Genomic DNA, 14,108 nt, shown 5'->3' on the forward strand with positions numbered 1-14,108 from the left:
TCACTATAATCCGAGAGCTCCCTTTTGATGGTCTTTGAAATGGTGCTTAACCGAACGTCAAGTGTATAACGTGTGTAGGAATCCTGAGTTGAATTCAAATCTCCATTTAAAAAAAAAAAAAAAATGGAGTGGGCAGAAGAATAATTCGCACATGTTCAGCCCTTCTCCTATAAATCACTCGCAGTAGCGTTGGCAAAGTTTCCCACTACCAACTTTGAATACTAAGTCAATTTTCTTGTCTACTCATCTCTGCATTCATTTTCGTGTGTGTGCGTTGTTCAAACAATTTTTATCACGATGTATAATTGAACAATTTATGTATGAAACTGTTACAGTGTCGGGCTCCCAAATTTAATTTCCAGACAGTAACGAGTGAGATTGCTATAATTTGCTGGGAGAGATAAACAAAATCTTGTGTCGGCTACTGATAGAAATTCCAGCGAAGAGAAACATCTTTTAAATTCTGCTGTGGAAAAATAATAACTGACATGAATTGATTAAATCTGTATAGATTTGTTTTTCTTTTGGCCACTTATGGACAGATAATGCAAGCTGTAAACACAGCACTGACCTTTTTTACCTTGTATTAGCTGCTTGGATAAATATACAGCAACAGAAACATGAATTAAGGGTTGTGTTTCTGGACACCAGCAGGTGTCTAATGTTGACTGTCTGCAGCTTAGTCCTGGTCAGGAAGCCTGCTGTTGGTTTTAAGACAGGTAGGTGGTAAATGCTGCTTGACTCTTTGCCTGGTGCACCTCCACCGGTGCCTGCTTTGTTAGCTACTTGGTCAATGGACCAACAAGCAGGGATGGTTCGCCCCTTACCCAGAACATCTGCAGGTGGCTGAGCTGTGAACCGAAACGTCTTCCTGAATTCCCCCCCGGCTTCCAAGGTCTTCTTTGCCAGAGCCAAAAGAGTTGTAGCTTCTTCAAAGAGCTACTTGATGGCTTTGTGTAGCTCCTTGCCAATCAGCCCTTGGTCTTTCAATAGACGTGATGTTGAATTAAACCTCTTATGTCGGCCTCCACTGGGCAGAGCCTCGTGCTCCATCCGGTTTCACTGCACACCACAGTCAAGTCCACGTCTCTTAGGCTCTAGACAGGCTGGTAATAACAAGAGCAGCGAGCAAGAACCTATAGCCAGGGAAACGCCATGATTACAATTCACAAGAATAGCCCACATTCAAGGTTAGCAAGTGAACAAGCAGGAGACACTGATTCCATTAAGGTGCTCGTTTTTCCACCTTTCTTTTGGAGCTTAGCTCTGGAGCGCCTGCAGAACTTTCACTAGTGGTAACGCACAATAAAAGCTTTCATGCCATTGCACCGTGAACAAGACGAATATTTTTTTTTTTTTGTAAATGTTAGAAAAGCTGACTCCCTTTTTATGATAAACTTTGGTTGCAAGATACAGTGGACTCGGTAGGAATAATGCATAGTTTTATTGGTTTTATGAATCTTATTATTTCATTATTCCCACTTTTGAATCAGTGTGTTATGTTTAATCTTGGTTTGTGGCAGTTGACCATGCCACGGGTCTCTCACCACAGCAGCCAGAGACGAACTATTAAGGTTTTAGCATCTTTTATTTAAAGACCACACATACGTGAACAAACATAAATAAACAAACTTAAACTTCTTCAGCTTTTTTTATCAAGTCTCTCGTGTGTGTCTCTCCTCAGTGGCCGTCCTCTGAGTGTTCTGCTGAGACAGCTCAGACGCTGCCTTTTAAACCTGAGGATCAATCAGCTAACAGCTCTCACCTGTACTGACTGATCCTCTGTGGTGCAGGTGCTCTCCCAGCCCCCTCACCTCTGCAGTGTTAAATGTTTATCTTCACACTTTCCACATAGTTTGGTGGTTATAACTTCTATGGTAGCTCATGCTTTGTTAAGCACATTGTGCGTTCACCTGGAATCAATTGTGCTTAATGAATCAAGCTTTACTTGTTTTCATTTTGTCAGTTTTATTTTCAGATTAAAAAAATCCCAAGAAAATGTATGCACACTGACACAGGATTGCGGGTGTTGACACTGGCGACCAACAGTTAAGGCAGTTAAGGTGCTGTCTTTTACTTGATTGTAAAACCTAACTAATGAAGTAAACACTAAAGCTAAAAGGCTTCATGAGGAACTGCCGAGGAGGAAGAGACACCTTTCACAAATGTGAAGTAATCTGTTCCACTTTAAAAGTACAAATATTTATTATGGCATCTTTAATCACTACATAACTCCTAATGACATTTGCAGCTATTAAAGCGAAGCGAGACAAGACACAGCTGTATTACACATAGCCACATTGAAAAGCTAAAATACACCGTGCTGATCTTCCAAGTAATCACAGAGAAGATGTCTGCAGCCTGGCGACGCTATAATTTGAGGACGTGCAGAAGGTGAGGCGTTGCTGCAAGCTTCGGCGGCGTAATTAAGATTTACAAATCTGGCAGCCCAGTAGGGTGGAAAGCACATTGCTAAGACGCAGCTCCATCCTCTAACCACTGATCTGGCAACTGGCGGCATCCTCCTGTAACAACCCAGTCTCATCAGGAAACGTTCAGTGGGAACGTTGGTCCACTTGGACAAACGTTTCCATCTCACAATCTGGCCTATCAGATTGTGAGATGGAAACGTTTGGTCCGCCCATTGTTTTGCATTGACGTGTTTTCACGTCACGTGACTCCCGAGTTCCCGTCTCCGGAAAGGAAAACATGGCGGACAGTCCTTGTTTTTTCAGATAAAAACATGATTTTGTAACTTAGTCTGGGCATAAAAATACATTCTGACACCATTTCTAGCGAGAAATGTGGTCTTTGCTTCCACAGTCTTCAGCCAGTTTGTGCTTATGATATATATTTTAATAGTTATCACGAATGTTTTTATCGTTGCTATGGTGGTTGCTATGACGCTGCCATGCACACAACGTCGTAGCGTGCTGTTTAAATCACCGTCCCTGCGTGGTGTCGTTCAGTGATTGTGTATGTTATTCATGTTAAATAATATTAATATTTGAGGCTAGATTACACCTCTAATGCGAAGGATCTTGCGAGTCTGTTCAGAGGCGGACATGAGTGTGACACCGGACCGAGATCGCGAACGGACCGGAACTGACGTGTGGCTGGCGTAAAAAAAGGTTTTGTAAACATTCTGTCCATTTAACTTAGCGCTGTCATAAACACGGACCATTTGGAAGACAACGATGTCATCTTCCTTCTGTCAGGTAAGTAGTTTATTGTTTTTAAAGATCTATTACGATCTAGGTTCACAGCCGAGTGCTGAGACAGCGGATGCGGAGTCCGTCGATAAACACAATGGATGCATTTCTTCAGCTAATATGCCATTGTTAGCCACATGCTTCAGCCCACGGTAGCATGTGATTACCTGGGAGGTGAAAACATGGTTTTTGAAACCAGTTCAAGACGCTTAGCTCATCATTAAGGGACGCTACAATATAAATATAAACATGAATTTGATTTATGAATGCTTTAGATTAATAAGGAGTGTATTTCTCGACCATTACTCCTCAATAACAGATCAATTTGGTTTAATGTATAGTATGCAATATGACAATAATGTTTTCATGTTATGGAGTTGCGATTCATTTTATAAAACAATTGCTATGTTCTGTTTTTTAATCAAGGAGGATCCAAGTGAAGCTACAGGAGTTTCATTAACGTCAATAACTTGGACCGAACAGTTTGTTTTGCTTGATGAAGAGGAGGAAGGGCAGCCTGGAGAGAAAGAGAAGCCGGGTTGAGCCCACTACCATCATCCACGTACCACGAGGAAGATGAGGGGGAGAAATTATCCTACCATTAAAGAGGTACTTTTAAGTTACATACCAGAAACACCATTTTATATAATGTGCCAAATATAAATTTGTATTAAATCCCCAAAGTACGCTGGCTGAAATACAAGTTAATATCACACTGAAAGAGTTTTGATCAATCATGCTTCCCTGCTGTGGTTGTTCAACTGGGAAAACAACTTTTTCCAAAGGAAGGCAAGTAAATTTAAGGAATGCATCTGCAAAGTTTTCCTCTGTTATGTATAATGATGACCCCCATCAAACATTATGTTATTAATAATATTTACACCTTTTCATTTATACTGTTTATTTCTGTCTACATGTTTGAATTTGCCTTCATTAGTTTCAGAAAAGAGCGATGATGTATCGGTCAGTGGGGCGGCAGCACGAGACTCCGCAAACTAGTCTCTAAGCAAAGTAGACGAAGGCATTGAGGTTGCGGCCTGCCATCATTATTATTTTGCTTAAGGGACTGAATACGTTTCATGCAGAAATATTAGCATTTCCCTTATATCTACCAAAACAGCTTGTTTCACAGACTGCAGTTTTGTTTTGATCCGATGTGGTGTGCAAATACTAACCGTATATCTGCAATGGGTTGTTGTGCATTAACATTTGTAACTCTAATTTTGTTTCGACAGACTGTGCAAAGAATGTTGAGAACATCACTAACCAGTGCAGTGTCCGTCTACATATTTCTACATATTTTCTCTCATATAAATGTCACTGTAACCTCTTGACAACTGAAACCATAACATGAGGTCAGTGTGGCCTTGACCTTTTGACTTTAAGACAAATACACAGTTAGACAACCCGAAAACATGCAGTAATGCCTCCGGCGACTCGCTATTGCAGAGGCATTAAAATGTTAGTGTAGTAGACTGGATTTTATTGGTGTTACATTGGACATCTTGTATTGGTATACAAAAAATATATTTGGTTTCACATTTTAGATGGCATAAGCAGAGACATCAACTCAGGAAATGGATTTCTGCAGAAAAGAAAGCCTTGTATGTGTGTATATATACATACAAACGCACTTTTAAAACGTTTTGTTTTTTATCATATATTCTCAGGTAGTACTGACGCATTTATGGAGATGGGACATGAGGGCCTTGTCTGCGTGCTCAAGAGAAGATTCCACAGAGTTCAAGCTGAGCAGGCTGCAGCAGGTTTGGAGGAATCCTCCTCTGAAGAGGAAACATGGCGAAGTACTTCTCCACTGATGAAGAAATGTGAGCGCTGTGATTAAATAAAATCTGCTGCCATGCTACTGTTGCTACTGGTGGGCCCTGCTATTAGCTTGGTGTTTGGTAGCTGTTAGCTTTAGCATATTTATTTTTTAGGGACCTGTCTGACGTTTATGTTTTTTAAAAAAAATCAGAGGGAACCATCTTCATAATTTAACACTATGTTTTGTTTGTGTTCTTCAGTTATTCTCAAGAGAAGCTGCCTCAGCTCCACGGTCCCTCCTGCAGCTTCCACTCCTGATGCTAACCCCCTGTTTACATCACACCATCCGGGCAGACCTGGAGTCACAGAACTTTGTCCAGAGCTGCCGTCTGAGAATTGTTGATCATATCATTTCCAGCAGATGCCTTAATGTAATGTTTGTGCACAATAAATGACATTGATCATAACATATTGGTATTTCCTTGCACTTTTACACCATGATATTGGCAGATAAGATGTTGATTACATTAAAGCAGTGAATGCTCTGCTTTAAGCAACATAAACACACAATGATCCAATGGATTTGAAGTAGAATGGGCACGTTACATTCTGTAGAGAGTACCTCAGTAACGGAAGTCAGAAAATTACTTTCTTCATCTGAGGTTCACACAGGTCTTGTTGTCTAAGTGGCAACCATATCATATTGTTTAAGATGTGTAACATCAAGCTTGTGTATCAGTGCTAAATACATCCAGTCATAAGTAAGTTCACCCTCTTGTTAACACTAAAAGTAGGTGACCCAGATGTTTCACAATGCAATCTGATAAGGTCGTATGAGAAACATTCTTAACATTAAAGAAATGAACACAGAGGATAGCAATAGATGTTTCACTTTAAATCAGTAGCTGGTAATCGGCAGACTGACTTATTCAAACACATTAATACTACAATGAATGAGGCAGGGGTTTGCTATCAGAAATCATTTCTGGGACATTAATTTAAAAGATCTCCAGTATAAGCAAATGTGTTCTAAAATTGGTTTACATCCAAGTGAGAGGCTGTCCCATCTCAGGGATTTAAGATATATATATTGCTTGTATTAGCTGTCCCTCAGTGAAGTACTTGCACTTCTTGAAAAGCTCTATATAAATAAGATGTATTATTGTTTATACATTGCCCTCTAGTATATGTTTTCCTAAGTGACTGTAGATACAGAAACAACAGTATGGTTCAGGTGACAGTAAGTGGAAGGTGAAGGTCATTTCCATGAGCTCAAGAGAAACCTAATGTGACGATATAGTTGATTTCTGATAGGAAGCACCTGCCTCATTCATTGTAGTATTAATGTGTTTGAATAAGTCAGTCTGCCGATTACCAGCTACTGATTTAAAGTGAAACATCTATTGCTATCCTCTGTGTTCATTTCTTTAATGTTAAGAATGTTTCTCATACGACCTTATCAGATTGCATTGTGAAACATCTGGGTCACCTACTTTTAGTGTTAACAAGAGGGTGAACTTACTTATGACTGGATGTATTTAGCACTGATACACAAGCTTGATGTTACACATCTTAAACAATATGATATGGTTGCCACTTAGACAACAAGACCTGTGTGAACCTCAGATAAAGAAAGTAATTTTCTGACTTCCGTTACTGAGGTACTCTCTACAGAATGTAACGTGCCCATTCTACTTCAAATCCATTGGATCATTGTGTGTTTATGTTGCTTAAAGCAGAGCATTCACTGCTTTAATGTAATCAACATCTTATCTGCCAATATCATGGTGTAAAAGTGCAAGGAAATACCAATATGTTATGATCAATGTCATTTATTGTGCACAAACATTACATTAAGGCATCTGCTGGAAATGATATGATCAACAATTCTCAGACGGCAGCTCTGGACAAAGTTCTGTGACTCCAGGTCTGCCCGGATGGTGTGATGTAAACAGGGGGTTAGCATCAGGAGTGGAAGCTGCAGGAGGGACCGTGGAGCTGAGGCAGCTTCTCTTGAGAATAACTGAAGAACACAAACAAAACATAGTGTTAAATTATGAAGATGGTTCCCTCTGATTTTTTTTAAAAAACATAAACGTCAGACAGGTCCCTAAAAAATAAATATGCTAAAGCTAACAGCTACCAAACACCAAGCTAATAGCAGGGCCCACCAGTAGCAACAGTAGCATGGCAGCAGATTTTATTTAATCACAGCGCTCACATTTCTTCATCAGTGGAGAAGTACTTCGCCATGTTTCCTCTTCAGAGGAGGATTCCTCCAAACCTGCTGCAGCCTGCTCAGCTTGAACTCTGTGGAATCTTCTCTTGAGCACGCAGACAAGGCCCTCATGTCCCATCTCCATAAATGCGTCAGTACTACCTGAGAATATATGATAAAAAACAAAACGTTTTAAAAGTGCGTTTGTATGTATATATACACACATACAAGGCTTTCTTTTCTGCAGAAATCCATTTCCTGAGTTGATGTCTCTGCTTATGCCATCTAAAATGTGAAACCAAATATATTTTTTGTATACCAATACAAGATGTCCAATGTAACACCAATAAAATCCAGTCTACTACACTAACATTTTAATGCCTCTGCAATAGCGAGTCGCCGGAGGCATTACTGCATGTTTTCGGGTTGTCTAACTGTGTATTTGTCTTAAAGTCAAAAGGTCAAGGCCACACTGACCTCATGTTATGGTTTCAGTTGTCAAGAGGTTACAGTGACATTTATATGAGAGAAAATATGTAGAAATATGTAGACGGACACTGCACTGGTTAGTGATGTTCTCAACATTCTTTGCACAGTCTGTCGAAACAAAATTAGAGTTACAAATGTTAATGCACAACAACCCATTGCAGATATACGGTTAGTATTTGCACACCACATCGGATCAAAACAAAACTGCAGTCTGTGAAACAAGCTGTTTTGGTAGATATAAGGGAAATGCTAATATTTCTGCATGAAACGTATTCAGTCCCTTAAGCAAAATAATAATGATGGCAGGCCGCAACCTCAATGCCTTCGTCTACTTTGCTTAGAGACTAGTTTGCGGAGTCTCGTGCTGCCGCCCCACTGACCGATACATCATCGCTCTTTTCTGAAACTAATGAAGGCAAATTCAAACATGTAGACAGAAATAAACAGTATAAATGAAAAGGTGTAAATATTATTAATAACATAATGTTTGATGGGGGTCATCATTATACATAACAGAGGAAAACTTTGCAGATGCATTCCTTAAATTTACTTGCCTTCCTTTGGAAAAAGTTGTTTTCCCAGTTGAACAACCACAGCAGGGAAGCATGATTGATCAAAACTCTTTCAGTGTGATATTAACTTGTATTTCAGCCAGCGTACTTTGGGGATTTAATACAAATTTATATTTGGCACATTATATAAAATGGTGTTTCTGGTATGTAACTTAAAAGTACCTCTTTAATGGTAGGATAATTTCTCCCCCTCATCTTCCTCGTGGTACGTGGATGATGGTAGTGGGCTCAACCCGGCTTCTCTTTCTCTCCAGGCTGCCCTTCCTCCTCTTCATCAAGCAAAACAAACTGTTCGGTCCAAGTTATTGACGTTAATGAAACTCCTGTAGCTTCACTTGGATCCTCCTTGATTAAAAAACAGAACATAGCAATTGTTTTATAAAATGAATCGCAACTCCATAACATGAAAACATTATTGTCATATTGCATACTATACATTAAACCAAATTGATCTGTTATTGAGGAGTAATGGTCGAGAAATACACTCCTTATTAATCTAAAGCATTCATAAATCAAATTCATGTTTATATTTATATTGTAGCGTCCCTTAATGATGAGCTAAGCGTCTTGAACTGGTTTCAAAAACCATGTTTTCACCTCCCAGGTAATCACATGCTACCGTGGGCTGAAGCATGTGGCTAACAATGGCATATTAGCTGAAGAAATGCATCCATTGTGTTTATCGACGGACTCCGCATCCGCTGTCTCAGCACTCGGCTGTGAACCTAGATCGTAATAGATCTTTAAAAACAATAAACTACTTACCTGACAGAAGGAAGATGACATCGTTGTCTTCCAAATGGTCCGTGTTTATGACAGCGCTAAGTTAAATGGACAGAATGTTTACAAAACCTTTTTTTACGCCAGCCACACGTCAGTTCCGGTCCGTTCGCGATCTCGGTCCGGTGTCACACTCATGTCCGCCTCTGAACAGACTCGCAAGATCCTTCGCATTAGAGGTGTAATCTAGCCTCAAATATTAATATTATTTAACATGAATAACATACACAATCACTGAACGACACCACGCAGGGACGGTGATTTAAACAGCACGCTACGACGTTGTGTGCATGGCAGCGTCATAGCAACCACCATAGCAACGATAAAAACATTCGTGATAACTATTAAAATATATATCATAAGCACAAACTGGCTGAAGACTGTGGAAGCAAAGACCACATTTCTCGCTAGAAATGGTGTCAGAATGTATTTTTATGCCCAGACTAAGTTACAAAATCATGTTTTTATCTGAAAAAACAAGGACTGTCCGCCATGTTTTCCTTTCCGGAGACGGGAACTCGGGAGTCACGTGACGTGAAAACACGTCAATGCAAAACAATGGGCGGACCAAACGTTTCCATCTCACAATCTGATAGGCCAGATTGTGAGATGGAAACGTTTGTCCAAGTGGACCAACGTTCCCACTGAACGTTTCCTGATGAGACTGGGTTGCCTGTAATTAGCTCTGACATGAAAACAAGAACCACACAGAGAAGCTATGTGGGATGAGCAAACAAAGGATGGTACCGTCTGACAGAAATACTAACATCAAGGATGATGTTCAGCTCTCCCTTTCCTCTCCTCGTCTCTTCACTGTCTTGTTCAGCTCGTCCAGCAATCCGTCTCCTGCTGGAGTATTCCTTTGGCCTTCTGTTTATCCACGATGGCCTCAGTCTGTGTAGCCTCTCCCTGTCTTCTATTGTGTGTCAAAGTCCCTCCGTCTATGTCTGCTGCATCATTCTGGCCTGACCCACATAACCTCTGCTCATCAATTTTGTATATAGCTGATGCATTATGATGCATGGATCTCTAAGACTGAGAGGTTTCCTCCCCGGGGGAGAGAACAGTGCCACGCCACACACATGCATGCACACACACTCGAGCATAAATCAGGACTGTAGCAGTTCCTGGCTAACATAAGCCCCCCAGCAACAACACAGACTAACAGCACTGCAGCCCATTTAGAGGCAGAGAAACAGGGGGAGAGACGGTGCGGTCTGACTGAGGATGATAATATCTCAGCAGAGACACTGGATGTGGTAAATAAATAAATAAATGGAACGGATAATTAAGAGATGTAGGGATAAATACACAACCCGTGGGTTTTAATAGAGATTTGAAGCAGCTAACTGATGGAAAACAAACAGACCAAAACACAATCACATTGAGACCCTCTAAAGCTATAGAGCTTCAGCTGTAAAGACGTTTGCCTGTGTGAGCACCAGACTGGAAGTGCCAAATAAAAACATCCACAGAAAGTGTGTTGTTCGATGAATGTGTCTGGCTCTTTTTGGAATGGCTGTGGTTATGGCCGAAGGTGTTTGCAGGGTATGCATTATATTTGTCAATTTAGGACTTTCTTTCTTTCTGTTGCAGTAAATGTCTGCATTAGTTAAACCAGTGCTTAGTCAGTGAATCAAAGGCAGGGCCTGAGGGCTGGCCTGCAGGCGTCACCACCCTGGGGCATGGAGGTCGTTGTGTTTACCGGAGCAAACTGTCAGTTCAGCAACGCTCAGGGGCACCTACACCACTTGCAGAACAATCAGCTCACATAAATGACTCAATCATCTTCCTAAATACCTGTAGAAAATTGACCTTCCCTGACGCCTCGGCCCCTCTTTCCGTGCACGGCACAAACACGGTTCACAATTCTAAATGTGAGTTTCCCCTTGAAAATCATATTAATTTTTTGAACAGTGGATCCCAGATTTCACACAGAGGAATAAAAGCTGTTTCTTTGTTTCAAACCAGTGGAAGAGTCAACTGATGTTAGCATATTATACTGTAGCTGGCAAGTTAGCTAGCTAATTATTATCTGTCGTAAACTGTGTCCAAACATAGACTGCATATGAAGATGGACAATGCATCTCCACTTCATCCCACTATCCATAAATTAAGACAAAATATCCCAGATGGGATCTTGTGCCGTCATTTGGAGCCAGTGTCTGACCAGTAGTAATCAGGAGATTGAGTCATTATAGCTTGAAACCGTGAGTCTCTCTCAACAGTCAGTTATAACCAGTTATTACCAAATTTGCTGGAAAAGTAAACTTAAACATACATCAGTGTCATGATAAAAACCTAAAAAGAAAAGTTTGGGAGCTGCCATGTCATCTGCAGTGTACAAGTGTGTCTGAATTCAAGGGCTTCAATTGATGTGCTGCTGTGACACCAATCAAGGAAATCCTCTATAGAACAGATCATTTCAGTTCAGCCTGCATGGACTACATGGGCCATGGAGACCACCTTATATTGGGACAAAGCTTATGTATCCATCTTGTTTTGAAAATATAGTGCATATATAAAGGTTGTAAATATGCTATTGAGGAATTAATACATGTTAAAATACTGTCTTCTAAAGATGTGTCCCTTGCAGACCGCATGTAGAGAAGTCTGAGGTGTGGCAGACGTACTTTACCTAACCTCTTTCTGAGCTATTACTGGACAGTGTGTGGTCATGGGAGGGCTTTGGCAAGTGGTCATTTGCAGAATTTATCTCAGTTCTCTATACAAATCCACTACCAGTCCATCCATCCGACTCTATCAGGCGCAAGGTTTGCTCAGGGAGGTTAAATGTTAACAGCCCCATTCATACTCTGTGATCCTGTACTTCCCATAAAGCTGTAATGATTTTTGGATGCTGTGATTGGAGAGGCCATATAATGAATTTGACTCGGACTCATCATTGATGAAACTGCTCTTGAATTGCTCCAGCAGCGTGTGTAGAGACATTACTATCCTGCTGTATATGGGAACACCATGAGGGAAACACATTTGCCTAACTAGGGGCACCTGATGCAGTAAACACGGCGTAATATCCCTCAGCTGGTATAATCATGCAGAGCAATCATTGGATCTAATATTTCATGGCAGATCAAGCTGTAGCTGTTTGCGTTACAACGTTTCTCGAACCATGTTTAACATCTGGTTACTGGCACTGAGCCTCTGAGGCCTTTTTAAAAACGTGAATCAACCCACTCAGTCAAGGTTTCTCATAAGATGAGAGTGTGAATGATTTACTGAAGTGTTGTTACTTTCATACTTTGCATGTCGGCTATTTCCGATGTCTGTTAAGCAATCGACACAATCTTCAAACCCAAGTTCACAACATTTTAAAATAAAGGTGGGCAGTGCATCTCGGGCAGTGTACAGTAAACATGCCAAGTATGAAGACGATTGCATGAGCGGTTTGCAAGATATGCGTTCCACATACAGACATTTGTGGGATGAGAGCGTAGGCAAAACAGTTTTATGTTTATTCTCTTGCCTCATTTCTCTTACACACTCTTGCCTTTTTTCCCCATTTCCACTTCTCCTTCCTCCTCCCTTCATTTCTCTCTCATTCTTCTTAAAATACCCAGGCACTTTCTCCTTTCTCCTCCCTAGGTCTTAAAGGCTGAGTGGGGGATTATCCAATGCATTAATACTGCCTGCAGATCAACACACATGACAGATATTACATTATACTTTTAAGAAGATCTTCCTGCGAGCGCTGAACCGATTAAGGTCCTGGACCTATTCAGGCCACATGTCTGCATGCGGCACACTAAATTAATAGAGTTACTGAGAAATAACAGAGGTGTTAAATGTATCTTTAGCAGCTATCTGTAGCATCGAGTCTGCACAGAGTACGTGGGGAGAGAAAGTGATGAAAGGGGGGAGTAATGGCTCCGTGCCTGAGAGGAAAGACACAAATTCTATTAGGACATAAATTTAAACTGCAGCTCTTTTACTTGGTTTCTCTCCATCTCTCCTTCTCTCACTCTTTGTCTCACACACACACACAAACACACACACACACACAGACAATCAAGTCACATACCCTGAATGTGAAAAGAAAACAACAGAACTGATGAGAGAGAGCTGGGCCCTTTGTCAAATGAGGAAGCATTCTGGAAGGTTAATGAATTTTTTCGGCGGAATAATCGTACCAAATCCTGACTTGTCTGCTTAATTCTGCGACAACGGAACGTCAAGAAGCAAAAACAGTGAGACAAGGTGGTGTAAAGGCACGTACACGATCCGTCTCAATCATCTCACAACGTCAGTGCAACTCGGGGCGTAAACGCATCAAGTGTATTTACTCAGACTTGTCCTTCAATGCACCTGCGATGAGGACGTTACATCCATCTGCATACAAACAAGACAACGCAGTGATTTGCATTTTGAGCTCAGGGGGCAGGAAGTCATATTTTGTAGCGAAATCTCAACAAGAAAACAGCCGCATTCCAATCAGCAGCCCCGCTCATGCAGCTCTGCTCCGTTTGAGCATCTTTTTCATCAATTTGTCCAGAGCACAGTGGTGCTCCATCATCTCCCGTTTCTTGCGTTGACATTCAGAATCTGTGATAGTTTACCCGTTCATAACTTGTCCACCACATCAAGCGGGAGTCGACGAGAATGTTGAAGAGACGTGCTCCTGTGTTTTTTGCAAAAATCTCAATGTGAAAATATTCCAAGGAGCTGCTTGATAAGAAACATTTCATTTTGCAGGATTTAATGGTCTGCTGTGCTTACTGGTATCCGCTGCGGCTTCGTGCTTTCAATACCGGCCAAAGAGCCCGTGAGATGTGTCTCCTGCAGTCCAGTGTGTGGGCTGTGTACCAGCACGCAGGGACGGGCTCCTGCGGACAAACAAATGTTCCTCTTTTATGTCTGCAGCATTCCACTTTCATTACTGGCATCTCCCGTTCTCCTGCCCTGTAATCAAATCCTCATTGAAAGTGCTGAAACTCTGTTACTAACAATGCAAATGGCTCACTCAAACACGTGCATTTATATGTATGTATGTGTGTGTGTGTGTGGGTGTGTGTGGGTGTGTGTGTGTACGTGCTGTCTACCCGACCCGCT

The 14,108-nt window shown here is 41.2% G+C and overlaps 2 long non-coding RNA genes across 2 annotated transcripts; one reads left to right on the forward strand and one right to left on the reverse strand.

Moving 5' to 3' along the window:
- Positions 1-2,591: 2,591 nt before the first annotated feature.
- LOC133008753 (uncharacterized) lies at positions 2,592-5,419 on the forward strand. The gene is made up of 4 exons (XR_009680521.1): positions 2,592-3,218; positions 3,639-3,821; positions 4,883-5,041; positions 5,240-5,419. It is a non-coding gene; the product is annotated as an uncharacterized LOC133008753 (long non-coding RNA).
- A 1,393-nt stretch (positions 5,420-6,812) lies between these two features.
- Positions 6,813-9,655, reverse strand: LOC133008654 (uncharacterized). Its single transcript, XR_009680520.1, has 4 exons — positions 9,024-9,655; positions 8,421-8,603; positions 7,201-7,359; positions 6,813-7,002 (listed from the first exon to the last, which is right to left on the reverse strand). It is a non-coding gene; the product is annotated as an uncharacterized LOC133008654 (long non-coding RNA).
- Positions 9,656-14,108: the final 4,453 nt, after the last annotated feature.

The sequence above is a fragment of the Limanda limanda genome, chromosome 1 (assembly GCF_963576545.1).
Source record: "Limanda limanda chromosome 1, fLimLim1.1, whole genome shotgun sequence".
NCBI lineage: Eukaryota > Metazoa > Chordata > Actinopteri > Pleuronectiformes > Pleuronectidae > Limanda > Limanda limanda.